This window comes from Anolis sagrei, chromosome 4 (assembly GCF_037176765.1).
Source record: "Anolis sagrei isolate rAnoSag1 chromosome 4, rAnoSag1.mat, whole genome shotgun sequence".
Classification (NCBI taxonomy): domain Eukaryota; kingdom Metazoa; phylum Chordata; class Lepidosauria; order Squamata; family Dactyloidae; genus Anolis; species Anolis sagrei.
The window spans coordinates 198,328,338-198,348,990 of NC_090024.1; the positions used below are offsets into that span (position 1 = coordinate 198,328,338).

Consider the following 20,653-nt stretch of genomic DNA (forward strand, 5'->3'; position numbering starts at 1 on the left):
ATGTTTGTGTTTCCCAAGAGAACAGCAATGTCCCCAGATGCCCTTTTAGTTGATGTGTTATTCCTCCTTTGTTCCACTTTAAAATGTTGTGTAGCTTTATTAACTGTGACGTTTTATTTAGCTGTATTTCACTGATAGTTAATCTGTGGAGCCTACATTCATATAAGGATTCATTAAGCCTTTCAAGGTATGCTATGATTGCAGAGTGCTACATAAATATAGGCTGCAAGTAATCATATTTGCATTAATAAATATGAAGCATTATGTTGGGAAGTGTTTATAGAACATTTGAGCCTGCCTGTCACGCATACATCTTATTTTCTATTTATTTGACTAGCTGGGTTCAGACAGGAATCTCTTTGTGCTGTAGAAATGTCATCTGTAAAATCCAATGGAATCTTTATGGTCAGTCGATGCGTGCCTGCATTTGTGCAGAGAATTCAAATCCTGGCACTGAATATACACACACTCATATGAGACTTTTAGTTTTCATTTTGTTTCACAGCCCTGTAGTATTGAAAACCTGTTTACTAAATGGTAATAAAGCATGAGTGGTGTGTCAAGACAAGTACTAGTATTTTGACAGGGTGGAAAACATTTTTTCTTCTTGCATTTCTAAACTAGGTAATAGCACCCTCTTGTGTATGTTTCCATCAGTGTATTCCTCATAAGTCAGTCTGACCTGTAACCCATTCTGTATAAATGGCCATCCTGTAGTTGAAACTGTCAAGGATAATATATTTATTTGACTTTCAACTGTTAGGTTGATTTTTGTCAACATTGTAACTATTTATGACCATTTTGAGTTAGGTGAGACTAGGAGGAAGGGAAATGGAAAGGATAGGATTGATGGGCAGACAGAGGGAAAGGGTTGGAAAAGATTTTTGTTTTCATTTGAGTTGTATCTTTATGGGTCTGTGATCTGTGTGCAGAAAAACTAAGGCAGGCAGCACCTAGCTAGAAATGGGACAAATATCTTCAGTGCACATAAATATCTGATAAAAGATTGTAATATAAATTCCAAAACATAATACTGTCTCTAAAAAGGTACTTTAATTTTCTTTGTTAGCCTTATAAATTTGCAATACATTGAATGATCAACATACTGGTCTATCCTACATTTATGGACCACTCAGATCTTAAGATACACTGTATAATCATGGAACCATTTTAAACACGATTATTCATACACCAATCTATATGCAGAATATATTTACAAGTTTGAGAAAGACATAAAGGAATCCAGTAGCACATTTGATAAATTGCTGATTTGACATTGGCAATGATGTTTTCTACTGGGATCCTGGTAGCGGTTACAGCAAAATTTCCTCCTTTCACTATTATGTTTTGCTGTAACCGCCACCAGGATCCCAATAGAAAACATCATTGCCAATGTTGAATCAGTAATTTATCATCTCCCCAAGGAAGAAGCAGAAGAAGTAAGAGGGGAAGTACATTTGATTATCAAACATCTGAAGACCAAACCCTATGATAAATAGCTTAGGACCTTGACTTGTCTAGCTTCAAGAAGAAAAGACTGAGGACCCTTCCAGACAGGCCCAACATCCCAGGATCTGATCCCAGGTTTTCTGCTTCAAACTGGATTATATGAGTCTCCATTGCCAGATAATCTGGGATAAACAGAAAACCTGGGATCAGATCCTGGGATGTAGAGCCTGTCTGGAAGGGCCTTGAGAAAGAAGTCTGAAAGTATCCAGCACTAGCTCAAAAAAAAATTAATCAATTAAGCAAGAAGGTTTCTGGGCAGCAGGAAGGGTGTTACACAGGCAGCAGCTCAATTCCTCCTCTTTGACCCAAATATGGTACAAATCTTTAAAACTTGTGCTAGGGTATGGATGTGGTTCCTCATAAAAGAAACAGATTCCCATTCACTTAATCATCACATCCTTCGAGAGATGCAGCGGTGAGTTAGGGAATGGAGAATGAGCAGTAATTCCATCAACCATGAAGTATTTTGAAGTATTTTGAAATGGTATAAATGTGTTAAATACATTATAACTTTAAAAAAATAGAACAAAGCATCATTTATGACAACAAAACCCTTGTAAACATGCCAAATAGTCAAAATATCAAAAAAGAGTGACTATGTTCATATGAAATTCCCTCAAAACGGAAACCTTTAAATGACACATAAAAATAATACTTTCTGAAAAGGGAAAGTAGCATATATTTCCAAATACCATTTTAAGGAAGGGAATCAGAAACATGCATGTATCCCTAGTATGTGTGTGTATGCCTTTATATGTTTTGAAAGAGTGCACTTGCCTGATTATCAATCACTAGTTTTTATGGGAATTGATAGATTTAGCAATTGTAAATAGATGCATTTATAGGAATATGTGAATTTTAGCAAACAAAGAAATATTTGATAAATGGAACATTTCAGTGTCATTAAATCATGAATTATTCTAAGGAAATGGAGCAGAAAAAGTAAAATGAAAACCAAAACACACCGTTTCTCATTTTTATTTTAATGAAAAATATGTTGAATCAATACAATTACTAAACTCCTCAGCCTTGCCCTTCCTTGTTTTATAGATTTTATGAGGCACATACAGAGATAAAGGAACCCAGTTCCCCATTCTAAGTCTCTGTTCATTTGTTCCCTGCTATGAAGGCTGTAATAGTGATAATTTAAAATCCAGTCTTATCGACAGTTCTACATATGCTTAATTTAGATTCATATAAATGACTAAGCCGAGGTCAATGAAACCATTCATGGGGTGAAAGACAAACATATGTGGTATTATTAAATGGAAAAGTTTGGGAAACACAAGCTATGAATGCTGATCATAAGATGTTATGTACATCCACGGACTACTCACAACCAATGCATGTGTTGTGGCCATAGAAGCTCAGGTGCCTCCCAACCTTATTCTGAATGCTATTATATATGTCTTGTTTAGATTTTCCTTTTCTTAGACTATAATATAATATTCTGATTCCTCCTTCAGGTAAGATGCCACACATCTATGTACTGTCCATTCATTCCTATTTTTCTCAGTAAAAGACATTAAGCATAAAATGACCATTATATCTCCATTCTAAATTACCCCACCTGCAAACTATCTAAGTGATGGAAGTTTATATTCAGTCGCTTGTCATGGGGATCAGGGCATTTTTTTTTCATGGTTTGATGTCACATGGAAGAAAAATGCCATTACTCCATTTTAAAATTTTGCAATAGGAACATATTTGTGGACACAGCTGTCCCATGAAGCTCCAAAAAAGGTCTCAGCATGGTATCTGTTTCATGCACAGCAATCATTATTCAATCAGTAAGGTATTCTAGGGCAATGTTTTTATATTATTATCTTTCAAAGCCATTTCTTAGATGTTCCGATGTTCATCAGTTGCAAACTGATTCCTACAGTCTGAAACAAGTATGTGAATTTAAAGTCTCACTGAAACATCCTCTTTACCACAGCACTATAATGCACTTGCTCAAGGTCACTTTCATAAAAAACAGACGCTCTGCTTTATAAGAAGCACTGCTTGACTATCAAGCAAAAAGTGGGTGCTAGAAATAATACCATATGAAAGCTGACTGGCACAACCTGGGGATTACAACCAGACACAGTGAAGACATCTGCACTTGTTCTTTGCTACTGTGCTGCTGAATATGTATGCCCAGTGTGGAACACATCTCACCATATTAAAACAATGGATATGGCTCTTAATGAGACATGCCACACTGTCACAGAATGTCTACGCAACACAAAACTAGAGAAATTATACTGTTTAGCCAGTATTTCACCATCTGACATGAGTGGGAAGAAACAGCCAACAGTGAAAGGACCAAGGACATCTCCAGCCCATTCCCTGTTCAGATATCAGCCAGCACACCAATGCCTTCAATCAAGAAATAGTTTTCTAAGATCTACAGAGATACCGCAGGAACATTGCAGCAAATGAGAGTCCAAAAGTGGCAGGCTAAAACCTGGAACCTCAATCCATGGCTAATACCAAATGAGAGACTTACTTACAAGGGTGATCCCTCATTGGACGAGTAGGATAGTCTTCCATGATCAGTATTCTTGTGGATCCGTAGGTGGCTGTGGAGCCCTATTCTTGACCTGCCCCACAGTGAGGGCATTGGTTTCCAGGTGGAAGGCGGTCTCGGTTGGAGTTTGCTTGATGCGCCTTCCTCCTGGCACGTTTCTCTCTTTCACCCTCCACTCGTGCCTCCTTGAATTCTGCAACACTGCTGGTCACAGCTGACCTCCAGCTGGAGCGCTCAAGGGCCAGGGCTTCCCAGTTCTCAGTGTCTATGCCAGGGATTTTAAGGTTGGCTTTGAGCCCATCTTTAAATCGCTTTTCCTGTCCTCCAACATTCCATTTTCCATTCTTCAGTTCAGAGTAGAGCAACTGCTTTGGAGTACGGTGGTCAGGCATCTGGACAACATGGCCGGTCCAGCGGAGTTGATGGCCGAGGACCATTGCTTCAATGCTGGTGGTCTTTGCTTCTTCCAGCATGCTGATGTTTGTCCGCTTGTCTTCCCAAGAGATTTGCAGCACTGATGGAATCGTTCCATGAGTTGCATGTGATGTCTGTAGACAGTCCATGTTTTGCAGGCATATAGCAGGGTTGGGAGGACAATAGTTTTATAGACAAGCACCTTGGTATCCCTACGGATGTCCTGGTCCTCAAACACTCTCTACTTCATTCAGAAAAATGCTGCACTCGCACAGCTCAGGCGGTGTTGTATTTTGGTGTCAATGTTGACTTTTGTGGAGAGGTGGCTGCCAAGGTAGCGGAAATGGTCAACATTTTCTAAAGTTACACCGTTAAGCTGTATCTCTGACATTGGAGAGGGTTTGCTGGTGACTGCTGGAACAGCACTTTCTTGATGTTCAATGACAGGCCGAGCTTCTTGTATGGTTCTGCGAAGGTGTTTAGAGTGGCTTGTAGACCTGATTTTTTAGAGGATGGTCCAGAGGGCGCTGCAATACACTGTCGAATGCCTTTGCAAGGTCAATGACTGCCATGTACAGAGGTTGATTTTGTTCCCTGCATTTTTCTTGGAGCTGTCGTGCAGTGAAGATCATGTCCACTGGTCCTCTGGAGGGGCGGAAGCCATTCTGGGATTCTGGGAGGGTATATTCTGAGAGGGGTAGAAGGCGGTTTGCAAGGATTCTTGCGAGGATTTTCCCAGCTGAGGTTAGAAGGGAGATACCTCAGCTGGGAAAATCTGCAGTCTGTTCTTTCCCCTTTTTTTTGAAGAGGGTGATGATTGTGGCATCCTTGAAATCTGCTGGGATTTTCTCATTCACCCACACTTTTTCTATGAGCTGGTAGAGTTGTTGTGTCAGCTCAGGTCCTCCCTCTTTAAAGATTTCAGCAAGGATCCCATCAGGTTTTGTTGGCTGATGGCATTGCTGACTTCTTCCAAACTAGGCAGTGCTGCAAGCTCATTCCTGGTTTGTTGTTGCAGGATTTGTGAGAGAACCTCTTTGGCCACATTGGAGCTGCGGTTCAGGATGCTTTGGTAGTGTTCTTTCCAACGTAGTGCAATTGAGTTTTGGTCCTTCAGGAGTTTGGTTCCATCTGATGAGCGTGGAGGCTGTGTGCCATGGTTTCTTGGTCCATAGATGACCTTTGAGGCTTTGAAAAATTCCTGAGCATTCCTGGTATCTGCCAGATGTTGGATTTCTTCAGCCTTCTTTGTCCACCAGTTGTTCTTGAGTTCTCTTGTCATTCTTTGGACCTCAGCTTTTGCACTGGCATAGATCTTTTTCTTAGCAATACAGTTGATGTCTCTCTGCCATGTTTGGAAGGCTTTCCTTTTCTTGTCAATTAGCTGTTGGATCTCATTGTCATTTTCATCAAACCAATCTTGATGTTTCTTGGTTTGATATCCAATAGTTTCTTCACAGGCTTGGATGATGGAGATCTTCCAATGTTCTAATGTTCCTCAACATTTTTGGGTGTTCTGTGAGTAGATGGTCCTTGAGTGCTGTTTGGAGAAGGGCTCATGTGGAGGGCTCCTGAAGGGCTTGGGTGTTCATTTTGTGCCTTGTCTTTCTTCCTTGGAGTCTGCGCTTGGGGGTAATCTTGATAGCCATCGTGGATCTGATTAGCCTGTGGTCTGTCCAGCAGTCATCAGCACCTGTCATGGCTCTTGTGAGGAGCACGTCACGGCAGTCTCTGGCACGTATGATTACGTAGTCTAAGATGTGCCAATGCTTTGACTGGGGTGCTTCCATGATGTCTTGAGCTTGTTTTTCTGGCAGAAGAGCATGTTGGTGATGACAAGGTTGTGTTCTGCACATTTGGAGAGAAGCCATTCGAGTTCTTGAGTTCTCTTGTCATTCTTTGGACCTCAGCTTTTGCACTGGCATAGATCTTTTTCTTAGCAATACAGTTGATGTCTCTCTGCCATGTTTGGAAGGCTTTCCTTTTCTTGTCAATTAGCTGTTGGATCTCATTGTCATTTTCATCAAACCAATCTTGATGTTTCTTGGTTTGATATCCAATAGTTTCTTCACAGGCTTGGATGATGGAGATCTTCCAATGTTCTAATGTTCCTCAACATTTTTGGGTGTTCTGTGAGTAGATGGTCCTTGAGTGCTGTTTGGAGAAGGGCTCATGTGGAGGGCTCCTGAAGGGCTTGGGTGTTCATTTTGTGCCTTGTCTTTCTTCCTTGGAGTCTGCGCTTGGGGGTAATCTTGATAGCCATCGTGGATCTGATTAGCCTGTGGTCTGTCCAGCAGTCATCAGCACCTGTCATGGCTCTTGTGAGGAGCACGTCACGGCAGTCTCTGGCACGTATGATTACGTAGTCTAAGATGTGCCAATGCTTTGACTGGGGTGCTTCCATGATGTCTTGAGCTTGTTTTTCTGGCAGAAGAGCATGTTGGTGATGACAAGGTTGTGTTCTGCACATTTGGAGAGAAGCCATTCGAGTTGCTGTTTCCAACCCCATATTTTCCTATGGTCCCTGGCCACAGGTCGAAGTCTCACCTGACTCTTGCATTAAAGTCCCCCAGGAGGAGGATTTTGTCCTCCTTAGGTATCTCCGATAGGACGGTGTCCAGCTGACAGTAAAAAAAATTCCTTGATGTCTTCATCAGCTTCTAGTGTTGGTGCATAGGCAGTTATGATGGTTGCCTGTTGGTTTTTGGCAAGATCAATTTGGAGGATTGAGAGTCGTTTGTTGATGCCACTGGGTGCTTCAGTCAGTTTCACCAGATCATTTCTGATAGCAAAACCAACTCTGTTCATTCTTTGGTTTTCTTTGGGCAGTCCCTTCCAGAAGAAGGTATAGCCTCCTTTTTCTTCCTTCAGCTGTCCCTCTCCTGCTCTCCGGGTCTCCTGAAGGGCTGCTATGTCGATGTTAAAGCATCCCAGCTCCCTTGCAATGATGGCAGTTCTGCGTTCAGGGCGTTCATTGTCAGTGTTGTCCATCAGTGTCTGTCGTTCCATGTACCGAAGTTCATTTTTCTTTTTTGGCCGCAGGGTGGTGACCCCACTGGAAGCAGCAGTCCATTCAGGGATAAGAGAGGCAGACTATGTTTAGGGCACCTTTTCTAGCCCCTTCCCCATGTGGTGAGCAGAGTGGGTCCTAAAAGGGGCTGCTCAGTCATGGATACAGCTGCCGAACTACTCAACTGCCTCGGACCTTGAGGTAGAACGACTGAGTCCGTATCCACCACCCATGTGCCAATTTGTGACTAGGGGCTTCCAGATTTCACAGTCCTGCCCCCGTCGCCACTCGCTGATCTCCATAGGACTTTTGTTGGTTTGTTTTTATTTTATTTGGAAGATGCCTGTGCGTGAGTTTTTTTAATGTGTGGAGGTCAGTGCACAACTGATCAACACACAGTCTACACAGAGTGAGGTTCCACTGGTGGTGTAGTTAAACACAAAGACCGTGGCTTCTCAATCTGTTGCAGCCTTCTTCCGCCTTCACAGCCATTGTAACATGTACCATGTTATCCTGCGCCTGCTCCACCCTTGAGGTCTTCGGACTGTGCTTGGTCTGGAACCTCCCCCGCAGCCACTCCTGGGAGTGCACGATTCCAGTCATTGTGCCTGCAGGTTCATTGGAAAATGCAAGCCCCCTCACCATGACAAAGTGACAGTTCATTGAGGGGGTAAAATGAGAGACACCCTCCTGAGCACACAAGACTGGGCAACTTGGAAAGCGCTGAACACACTGTGCTCTGGCAGCATGAAATGCAGAGCCAACATTAAGAAATAGGACCACAAAGTGGAGTCCACGACATGCAAGTGTGGATAAGATCAAAGCACAATAACCTTTTATCAATGCAGCCTGAGCCCTGCCACGTGCCCAATGGAGGACCTTTTTCTAGCAACACCAGAGGCACTCCAAATGGCCAACTACTGGTCAAAGAACATTTACTATGAGGCCAAGTTTTTAAAACTTTCTTCGTGTTTTTAAATACATTACAACTATACCCTCAGTCTGCTTCTGACATAAGTAAATGAAAACAGATTTTTCATCTACTTTGGGGAAGCACTCCTTGTAATAGGAGTGAAGGGAAGGAGGAAGTTTTTTTCTATTAAAGCTGGGGAAGCATAATTTCATGCAGAATAGAGGCAGTAAAGTTTTTAGGAAGTCTTTCAAAAGGACAAAAAGATTATTTGGGTAATGTGGCCTACAAGCTATAATAATAATAATAATAATAATAATAATAATAATAATACCGTTATATTCTGGTGTATAAGACTACTTTTTAACCCAAGAAAATCTTCTCAAAAGTCAGGGGTCGTCTTATACGCAGGGTCATCTTATAAGCAGGAGTATTATGCACGGGAGTAGTCTTATACATGGGGGTAGTCTTATACACGGGAGTAGTCTTATACATGGGAGTAGTCATTCATCAGTATTTGTGGACTTAATGCAGTCCCGATGGTGAGGTGAAAGGGTGCCTCACTGGGAAGGTGTAAGTGAAGGGTGGAGCAAGCTGCAGGTGTCCGGGCACCCGGGGTATGGAAAAAAAGAGATAGAGTGGCTCTGGGTCCAGAAAAACATACCTCTTTTACCTGTCTGGCCTGCCCTTGTATCCTATTACCATACCTCCTCCTCTGCCTCTCAGATCTCACTCCTGAAGACTGCAGTGAAGTGGTGCAGGTGCGCATGTGCAAGATCTGAGAGGCAGAGAAGGAGGTACAGTAATAGGAAAATTACTATATTGAAATCAATCTGATGCTTTTTAAATTTTTATTTGGTGTATGTTGGAAGAGAGGTAGTCTTATATGGCGAATATATCCCAAGCTATATTTTAACTGGAAAAGTTGGGGGTCGTCTTGATGTTCAATGACAGGCCGAGCTTCTTTGCATCATTGTTTTTCTTCTTCAGACAGCAGTTTGTAAAAAGAGCCTCTGATGTATCTCCATATTATATATATATATATACACACACACACACACACTTATGAATCTGATAAGTGCTGAACCATGAGTCCAGATGATACAAGCAAATAAAGCTCTTTCTGCAGGGTTAAACAAGTCAGTTCTAGGAGGGCGAGAATATAATACCAGTTTCCAATTGGTCTATAAGTTCTTTCCATCCATTATTCTAGACCTCATATATAAAGCCACCTTTCAGTGGGTTACAGAGTGCTGGGTACACTAAAGAGAGTGTCAAGCTATGCCAGCAGAAATCCAGCCTATCATTTGCCAAGTTGTCTTCTTCTGGCATGATGACAGGCTTGCCCCCAAGGAGAATGATGCATGTCCACTTATATGTGCCTATTTTCTTACATCTTTTCTGTGTATGAGCAAAGAGAGTGATTGCAAGGCAAGCAAACCTTGTGGAACAGTAATTTCTCACACCAGTGCTAGCAGGACGTTTGTCTCATATAGCCCTGGAGCACTGGAATAATAAGCAATTTTCTCCTTAATATCTACTTGTAAATAATCTATTTTCTTCAGCCGTTTCTTTCATAAAACTAGAAGCAAGAAATCTATTTGAATAGATCTTCAATGTAATGCATGGTAAGGTGATAAATATTGTCATTTACTTCATTTCTGTCATTCTTAAAGTAACATGTGAGTAGGATTAAGGCCATTGAGGCAATTATTTCTACAACTTCAGACTTGATGTTACATGTGTTGTGTTTTGAATGAAAGCTATACATATCACCAGAGCTTGGCAGTTTCCTACTAAGCCACATTGCTGATTTTTATCTAGTGATGCTTTATGGGGTTGCTTTATTTGGACTAGCAATTATGATAAACAATTCTGTTTTATCAGGGTCCTTGGTTGTGTAAAGAGTTTTGGTCACATTCATGAGAAATATAAGTTGAATTCCTATTCAGACCTTGTCAATCAAATGATTGAAAGGGGCAGAGCCAGCATACATGGGGATGTTGAGGAAGAACCTTCATGTAAAGATGTCTTACTCAAGCATTTAGCCTATCTAATTCAATTTGATGACCTTCTTCTGTCATCACAGTAGTTACTGCAACTGATAAGGGGGTGAGTGAATCACAATAAATGATTCTCTATATTGAGTTAAAATCTGAGCTGGAAAACATTGTCCACATTCAAAGCACTAACACTATGTCCATACAACTGCATTGGAGGGTATATATTTGTTAGGGGGCAAAAATATACACAACAACACATTTTATTGTATAACTTTTTGTTTTTATGTGTTTTGTTACTTTTTATTAATTAAAATTGTGTTTCCAGAGTCTTGAATTGTAAGTAATGAGTGGAAGCGCTGGAGATCTATGAACATTTCTAGGAGTATCTACTGCTTTAAAATGAAATATCCAGTTATTTCAGATAAGACCGCTAGTAGTGCTGTCAGTCCCATGCCTTCAAATGAATGTTTTTAGAAAGGAGAAGGTCCACTAGGGGGAGCTTGCAAGGAGCTTTCTCACACTTAAACAAGCCAGACAACCAGTGCTTCTACATTCAACACACACATATCGTGGAATCTTATTTTTCTAAGTTCTCAAAGAAAGTGCAGGAAGAAAAAATCAATTACAAAATGAACTTGGGGCATTCACACATCAATGGTCTCCGCCACTATCCCCCTGCCACCACCCTATGTAACATCTTTGCAACTAATGGAAGTCACCAAGTGTTTTTACATGAACTTCATTTTATGTTGACCTTCGAGAGAAAATAAATGGACAGCAAAGCATACTTTTGGTGCCTGAACGGGTCACAAATATATTTCCAGTTCATTTGAGCTCCTAATAACAGACTTGGTTGGTTATCTCCTCTGAAGGTCTGTGCTAGTATATTCACTTACACTACTGCCAGATGAAGGTCTTAGAAACCTTTAAGCATTCTCTGTGTTTGGGAGCCATGCTTCTTGCATCCAAGGATAATATCAGCTCTGACAAGAGCTATGGGTTTGTAATTGGCAGGACACATCATCTGCAACAGCTTCCTGGGTGACTGTCTCAAGCAGACAAGTGGAGCAAGAAAACTAAATTGGCTATCAGTTTCTATTGGGTACAGCTAAGTAGAACACCTGTGAGCCTTTTTTTGTTTTTTGTTTTTTTTGCTTACAGTTTCACCAAGTCACACAGTCCCCTGTTGTTCTAAGAACCATCAGACCATATAATAAGAGTTTCAACCAGTTGGAACTTCCTGTCTGCAGTTGGCAAATCATTTCCTTTCTGCTATTCTGTATAGAGTCACTGGCCTTGAGATAGAGAGGGAAACTTAGAAATGGAGTCTGTTTGGTGTGCATGAAAAGTATGTCTCAGCAGAATACAAACACTGGAGATTAAGCAAGATTTTTCAAAAGGCACATTCATAAATATAATTGTGTGTTCATCATAACAATTAGCAAGACTTCAAGTCTTTAGTTAAAGGATCTGCCCATGAAAGTCCAGTTTGAAGGTAAAGAAGCTGTTTGTATGTAGCGTATAGAAAACAGCCTTCAAGTCCAAATGTAACTTACAGCTGGTATCCTGTGACATGAATTTTTATCAGCAGTAACTTAGATTCTCAGACTGTAGGGCCTGGACACTGTTCTATAATCTGCAGGCCAAAGGGGATTAATATTTCTCTCTCCTCTCTTGATTATTTTTTTTCTTTCTGTGCATGTGTACAATGTGCAAATGTGTTTCATAGTGAATTGAAATGGTTTGAAACATTTCCTTTGTTTGGAATACAACTTCCATATGTTCTTAAAAGCTAGAAACATATTTCCATTTGTTTGCTGCATAGTTTGGAAAACCAGATAGTTTTCTTCTCTTTTGTTAGACTCGGTACATATTATTTGAATTATATGATCTAAGCATAAGAGCCCATCACCTGTGACATCAAGATGGGAATAATACTTGAACAATTGTTTCTTAAATGTTGAAAATGGGGGGGGGGGTATTCTGGACTGCTTAAAATCTTTGCAATAAGGGATTTACCTTAACATGGCTTTTTTGGAGAAAAATGCAGCACCCAAACACGAATTAAAGAACATGAAAGGCACTGCAGACTAATTCAGCCAGAGAAATCAGCTATAGCAGAGCACTTGATGAATCAATCTGGACACAGAATATTATTTGAGAACATAGAAATGCTGGACCACTCTAACAACCATCATGTCAGACTACACAGAGAAGCCATTGAAATCCACAAGCATGTGGACAATTTCAACAAAAAAGGAGGACACCATGAAAAGGAACAAAATCTGGTTACCAGTATTTTAAAAAAAACCACCAGAATCAACACAGTAAATAAAGAACACCACTCAGAAACAGCGGAATTCCAGATAGCAAACAATCAACACCTCCAAAACAGTCACAACAGACAGGCTACCTCTACAAATACCCTCAGTGATTAACTTTGCAAGGCTATTTAATGTTAATCAAGTTTGCTAACTGCAACATTTAGACTTGCTTTAAACAGACAAGGGTTCTTTATGCCACCCTGGACATTCCACAGATACACTCCACTTGCCTCAACTCCAAATGACCTGTGAAGATGCCGGCCACAGATGCAGTTGAAACATCAGGAGAGAAGGCTACTGGAACATGGGTATACAGCCTAAAACATTCACAGAAACCCATTGTCAAGGTCGAATCCATACTGAAGCTGTGTTTAATCCAAATCCCACTCTGCAGGCATGTAGCCGGGGGGGGGGGGGCTTCAGCCCCCCCCCCCCCCCCCCGAAATTCTCATGGTGGTTTGTGAAAAGGCCTTACTGGTGCATTATTTAAACTGTTATGTTCATTCATATCATGATCTGATCACCATACTCAATATATCCCATATGCATGGGGGTATTGGGGTAATGATACAAAAGGTTTGCTAGGCTAGACCCTCTTTCACTCAGGCTCAGCCCCCCCCCCCCGAAACTCAGCCCCCCCAAAACCTCCCCTGAAAAAAAATCAGCCCCTCCCCCAAACGAAGTCCTGGGTACGGGCCTGCCACCCTGCCACCACATATCCTTATATGTGGTTATTTAGGAGTACTCTTACCTTGGGTTAACATCCTGACAGCATTGTAACTGAAAGTGCTTTGGATCTGGCTTAATTCTTCTGCTCCCTCTTTCCATTCCTTTTCCATGCTCATTTTGGTTCTTCTCTTGGCAGATTAGTTCCACATGGCAGATTGCTCTCAGTCAATCCTGCAACAAGGTATTTCTGATAAGAGAATAGTTTTGTGCCTAATCCTAATCCCCTACATCTGGCACAATTCTAAGTAAGAATTACATTGTATGATTGCAATAATTATTCATCATTACTGCAAATAAACCACACTGAACAGTATGGGATTTATTTCTGAGTGGGCATGGGCATGGATAAGATTGCACTAGTAGTGACACAACTGTCCCTGAGGCTAAGGAATCCACCTTTGCAGGAATCTTTGACTGCCTTGCCAACGCAAAAAGCATAAGGGAATATGCACTGAATGCCAATCATATGCCCTTGCAAACAGGGTACTATTTTCTAAGAAACAGAATTGCCCAACATCCATATATATGCAGACTCCTTTGTCAAAGAAAGCCTTGAAGCAATGGGTGAAACTTCCAATCACTAGTCTAACCCAAGAGAATCAAATGGGAAAAGAAAAACAGAAATAAGAACCTTTGATTTTTACATTTGGCTCTCAAATAATATATTGCCCTCAGGCACCCATCTCAGCATCTCCCATTCCAGCTTCTCCATATTGCTACAAAGGCTGGTAGTTAACAAATACTCCCTGAGAGAGTGAGTTGTGAGCTATGTGCTTACTGAGGCAGCCCACAGCTATGGAAAAAGGAGCTGCCAGGCAAAAATAGCAATATTACTAGAAAGAAAATATCAACACAATATTGTGTAGCTTTTTGGAGGTGGGGGGAAAGGGAACATAATGAAGTTATAACTGTGCTCTTGCTTATGTTCAATTTCTGATCTATATTTTTGGGAGGAAGGGTTATTCATATTGGATGGAATCACTTGGCTTTCATGAGGAATAATCTCTTCGTGGCCTGTTAATTTGAGTAAGGTAAGATAAACCTTGCTGAGAAAAAAAAAACATTTCAAACCCCATGGAAAAATTATCAAGGATGAGTTGAAAAAAAAACCTGCCACACCAGGAAATATCTGGATCATGAAAGAGTATTCTTCTTCAATGAATATTTACTGCAGTCCAAAAATATTACTCCATGAGATTTCATGAAGAAACTGCTGCAACAATAGACCTGGCATGTGCACATCAGGAAGAAATGAGCAGAAGGGAAAATATTACAGGTATTATACCATTGTATATAATGGCCTTTGAGCATTTATGAATGTTGATACCTTGGGGGGGGGGGGGTGGAACCAATATAATCTGTAAAATTATTGCAGTTTGACACCACTTTAACTGTCATGGTTCAATGTTACAAATTGTGGATATTGTAGTTTTACAAAGTTTTTGGCCTTTTCTGCCCAAAAGTAATGGTGCCTCATCAAACTACAAATCTCAGGATTCCATAGCATTGAATCAAATCATAGCAATTTAACTGGTGTCAAACTATATTAATTCTACAGTCTAGATACTCCCAGGATTGCTTGTATAAAAACATACATATCTGTGCACCCTGATTTATATACTTTTGAACAAGAAACCCTGATACATATAGTATTTCATCCCCCATTTTATTTTCTTCCACTTGGAGACAACAGATTTCTGGAAGGTAGATATCACACATTAAGAAACAGGATGCATGATGGAGGAGAAATGGGGAGGCAATAAATTATAAATCCAATGAATATTTGAAGCATTTCTATGAGAAACCTGGACTTCTTACTACAGCAACCCATATTTGAGACTCTAGAACAAATGTTGAAAAGTCATTCAGGCACCTCATATTTCCCATTTACAACACAGTGTAGAAGTTTCCAAGCTCTCCTATGGCACCACAGGGAGTCTTGTCATTTAATCTCTTTTGAAGAAGAGATATCCCCATCTTTAAAAAAAAACAAAACACGGAAGAAGGAATAGACAATTGCTGGATCCTAATAGTTTGGCTAGAAGTGCGACAACAGAGCAGTGCGAAAGTGGCAAACTGGAAAAAAAATACAAAAACACAGAAGAAAGAGTGGGTGAGGAAAGTAAAAAAAAAAAGGAGAGTGAAATACATAGCAGGATATATTTTGGAAATATGTAATACTTGAGAGTCTGAAAAGAAAATAGGGCTATGTGTGTTACCATTGCTTTATTCCCAGCAACACTGACAATCTATTTTGTTTTTTAGATTGGTAAAAAGCATATTCAGCCGCTACTGCCAATGCTGCTCCTTCTGCTGCTAGTCCTCCTCCTAAAGAGAGAGAGAGAGAGAGAGAGAGAGAGAGAGAGAGAGAGCTTGCTGTTTTCCTTGTAAATTGAGAAAGTATTTCCTAAATCCATTCTGTGTATGTATGTATGTGTTTATGTGTCAGAGAGAGAAAGTCTATCTGAAATACTTTCTTCAAGTATATTCAGGCAAGAGAGTGGAAAGAAATCAGATAAATGCATTAGTATGAGTTCAGTGGACTGCTGAAACATGTTTGAAAAATCAAATAAGGATATAATGGCATGCATCTTTTTTCCCCATATCAAATTATGACAATATTGGCAATGATGAGAAGGTGACACAATTCAGAGCCTTCCTGTGTCCCTGATAAGAGATGAAGCAATCTTAAACGGAATACAAAAGCAATGTTGCAATCAAGCACAGGTCTGCACAGCATTTATTTGGCTCTGGCAAAGGGGATCCACACAGAGAGAAATAATTGGTTTCTTTATTCTTTGAGGGGAGGGAGAAAATGACATATTCCACTGATAAAATTTACCAGACTGACAGCTCTGGAGGCTGCTGTTTCCTTAGGCATGGTAACAAAGAATGACATACTGGAACAGACATGGTGGTGCATCTAACTCATTGGCTTCTGGCCTCTGTTTGTGGACCATGTTCAGTCATTTCCCATTTTCAGCCTTGCAAATGTAGATTTGTGAAATGAAGCTGCACAAATTTTGCAAGAAAAGAATGGTTCTTTCGGTGTTTCTATCGACTTGTGCTGTGATTAAAAAAAAATTAAGCAACCATTCAAAATGCATGCACTTGTGTACATCCCTAAATGGTAAGAAGGCAGCTTGGATGTTCTACACCATTGCACTGAAGTCTTAGCACACAATCTCATATGAAATAATTAGTCTAATGTCTTATAGCAAAGATTGCTTCCCACATAGTACTGAAGTTGTGTCAGTTAAAGACACAGATGTTTCTGGGTCCCCCCAGACTTTTCTCAGAATTACAAGAATTTAAAATCCAGTTCAATATGCTGATCTTTTTTGTTTGAATGTTGGCCTCAGAAGGGCTGCTCTTGCAGTTTTTATGTATTGGTATATGCTGTGGGTTCCAAGCGACAGTGTATTATGCCCCCTCAAATAATTTCAAAAAGTCAGAGATCTTTCCAAAGCAGCCTCAGTATAGTTCAAAGAGCAGCAGATGGAAGAGAAAATCATGCCAACTGTAGTTATGAAACTTTTTTTCTTGGAAAACAGCAAAATGCTATTAAAGTGGTGGTTTGCCTAGGTATGGGGCTTTGTTCTCTTATGATAAACACTTGGCGCTTTATACCATCCAAACACACATACACACATAAATTGCATTTCAATAATTTAAATAAAGAATAGAGTGCACAATACTACTAAGATCCTCCCATCAGATAAACCCATCTAGATGCATGTCACAGCAGATTATGTATTTAATATGTCACATATTGCTGACTTCCCTTGGTCACATCCCTAGAAAGCTGCAATGGTAATGAACACAGAAACATCTGGAGACATTTTGCTGGCATTGAAAGGTCAAAGTAATTCATTAAATATTGAGACTCTGGTTGTGAATTCCTTAAAGTTAACATGCTAAGAGAGAAACTGTCAATCTACTTGGCTGAGGTGGAATGGCCATGGGGAACAAAGAGAAGGGAAGTGAAAGATTACAGAATACCCCATGTATAATCACCATTTTATCTTGAAAGAAAGACAATATTAAGAAGAGTAGTGTTATGGGGGTAAAGGTATTTAATATGAGTAAGGAAGATCAAGGTTTAAATCCTGGACTCTAGGCCACAGCACTATACTCTTCAGCTTAGAAATGGAGTTGAGCACCAACCTCCAGAATCGGACATGACTAGACCTAATGTTGGGAAACCCTTTACCTTTACTTTACTTAGGGATTGTGGTCTGTGCTTTAAAAATGTACTAGTTGGGATCTTGCATTCTTAGATGTAGCTAGTAGCTACAATTATGGAACTTTGGAAACCCCCCCCCCCCTATGTTGTTTAACATATACATGAAGCCGTTGGGAGAGATCATCCGGAGTTTTGGGGTGCGATGTCATCTGTACGCAGATTATGTCCAACTCTATCACTCTTTTTCACCTGCCACTAAGGAGGCTGTTCAGGTCATGAACCGGTGCTTGGCTGCTGTCACGGACTGGATGAGGGACAACAGATTGAAACTAAATCCAGACAAGACAGAGGTACTCCTGGTCAGTCGTAAGACCGAACAGGGTACGGGGTTACAGCCTGTGCTGGACGGGGTCACACTCCCCCTAAAAGCACAAGTACGCAGTCTGGGAGTTCTCCTTGATTCATCGCTGAGCCTGGAACCCCAGGTTTCAGCGGTGGTCAGGGGAGCATTCGCACAATTAAAACTTGTGCGCCAGCTGCGTCCGTACCTTGGGAAGGCTGACTTGACCATGGTAGTACATGCTTTGGTTACATCCCGCTTAGATTACTGCAACGCTCTCTACGTGGGGTTGCCTCTGAAGACTGCCCGGAAGCTGCAGCAAGTACAACGCACGGCAGCCAGATTACTAATGGGTGCTGGGTACAGGGAGCACACCACTCCGCTGTTCCTCGAACTCCACTGGCTGCCGATTAGCTTCCGAGCACAATTCAAAGTGCTGGTGTTAACCTATAAAGCCCTAAACGACTCCGGCCCTGTTTACCTCTCCGAACGTATTCTCCCCTATGAACCATCAAGACCACTAAGATCGTCTGGAGGGGCCCTGCTCTCGGTCCCACCGCCTGCACAAGCATGGCTGGTGGGGACGAGGGACAGGGCCTTCTCGATGGTGGCCCCTCGACTTTGGAACTCCCTGCCATTAGAGATCAGAACTGCCCCCTCCCTCATGACGTTCAGAAAACTAACAAAGACCTGGTTGTGGAACGCGGCATTTGACAACTGATTTAATTCTTTGCCCACATGAAAGGAGGATGATGAATGAGATTGTGATGGTGTTGGACGATTTGGCTCTTTTAACTGTGATGATAATGTTTTAATGTGTATGGTGCTGATATTTTAATCGTGTAATGAAGTGGCATTGTGTTGTTATTGTATATTCTTTGTATGTTAACACACGTTGTGAACCGGTCCAAATCCCTCTTTGAAGGTGAGAGGGTCGGTATATAAAACCTCAAAATAAATAATAAATAAATTTGTTACCATAGTTACTTCAGATGATGCCACCTGTCCTCATTTTTCTCTCAAGCAAATCAGCATCTAAGACCTCTTCTACACTGTCCTATATCCCAGATTTCATCCCAGATTATCTGCTTTAAACTGGATTATATGGAATAAACAGATAATCTGGAATCAGATCCTGGAATATAGGGGTAGTGTGGAAGGGGTCTCAGGGCCCTTCCACACAGCCATATAACCCAGAATATTAAGGCAGAAAAATCTCACAATATAAATAATAATAATAATAATAATAATAATAATAATAATAATAATAATTTATTTCTAGACTGCCCTCTCTCCCCAAAGGGATTCAGGGCAGTTTACGCATACAAAAAGGCAAGCATTCAATGCTTCAGGTGAGTACAAACATATCAAAATAATGCACAATAAAGCAACAGTAATAACAGTGAGCTTATGACAAAGAATTAAGCATTGTGGTGAAAAATAAAACAAAACAATCCAATAAGACATAGTTAACTAAAGCATAAGTAAACATTACAACAAATATCCTAAAAGCATTTTAAAATACACTTACATTAAAAATGGCTGGCACCACTGTTCATTTGAAATGTAAGGTGGCTGTCATATGGTACAAGTGGGACTAGCCAGCATTCCATGTAGTTAAACTCTGTTAGTCCTCCTCCTCTCCATACCTGAAAGTGCATAGGTGCGTTTTTTAGAAGTTTCTACACAAGAAATCAATGCTTAGTTCAATGTTGCTATCCAATTCATATATAACTAGTGGCAATGAACTTTTTTGTTTTTGTGTAACAAAGTTTCACTCTCCATCAATTTATATGCTTTGGGAGATGATGGTCAAGCATTCGGACAACATGACCAGTCCAGCGGAGTTGATGGCAAAGGACAATTGCTCCAATGCTGGTGGTCTTTGCTTCTTCTAGCACGCTGACATTTGTCCGCTTCCCAAGAGATTTGCAGGATTTTCCGGAGGCAGCGCTGATGGAATCATTCAAGGAGCTGCATGTGACGTCTGCAGACTGTCCACATCTCGCAGGCGTATAGCAGGGTTGGGAGGACAATAGCTTTATAAACAAGCACCTTGGTATCCCTACGGATGTCCTGGTCCTCAAACACTCTCTGCTTCATTCGGAAAAATGCTGCACTCGCAGAGCTCAGGCAGTGTTGAATTTTGGTGTCAATGTTGACTTTTGTGGAGAGGTGGCTACCAAGGTAGCGGAAATGGTCAACATTTTATAATGTTACACCATTAAGCTGTATTTCTGGCATTGGAGAGGGATTAGCCGGTGACTGCAGTCACACACACACACATGCACACACACACACACACATATATTAATGCATCAAAATATGCCAGCACTGACCTTAAGTTTCAAGTATCAGATGACAAAAATGTTGTTAGCTATTCCACATATCCAACACATCCAGTATGAATAAGTCTAGTGTACTGGCATAGAATACAAAGTCAAAAAATCTGAAGGGTATTTCAGTTAAGATCAATACTCATCAGATGAAATGGAGTAAAACCTGAAGAAAGAACTAAGCTGCTGCTAGGATAAGAGTCTCTTGAACACAAAAGTGACAAATAATGACAAGAGAGATGAAGCAAACTACTGGCATAACAAAGACTACAGAATAAATAAATGGCAATTGAACTGAGGAAATAGCCTTCTTTAGGGAGAAACAAGTGGGTATGGAGCATAGTGAATGAAATCAATGTTAAAATCAAAGTTATACA

The 20,653-nt window shown here is 40.7% G+C and overlaps 1 long non-coding RNA gene across 1 annotated transcript in view; it reads right to left on the minus strand.

Annotated features, from left to right (window-relative positions):
* The window catches only part of LOC132772629 (uncharacterized), a 132,716-nt gene extending 116,981 nt beyond the window's left edge, over positions 1-15,735 (minus strand). The window contains exons 1-2 of the long non-coding RNA XR_009631248.2: positions 15,634-15,735; positions 13,437-13,585 (exon numbers count right to left, since the gene is read on the minus strand). This is a non-coding gene — a long non-coding RNA (uncharacterized lncRNA). The remainder of the gene's footprint in view (positions 1-13,436; positions 13,586-15,633) is intronic.
* Positions 15,736-20,653: the final 4,918 nt, after the last annotated feature.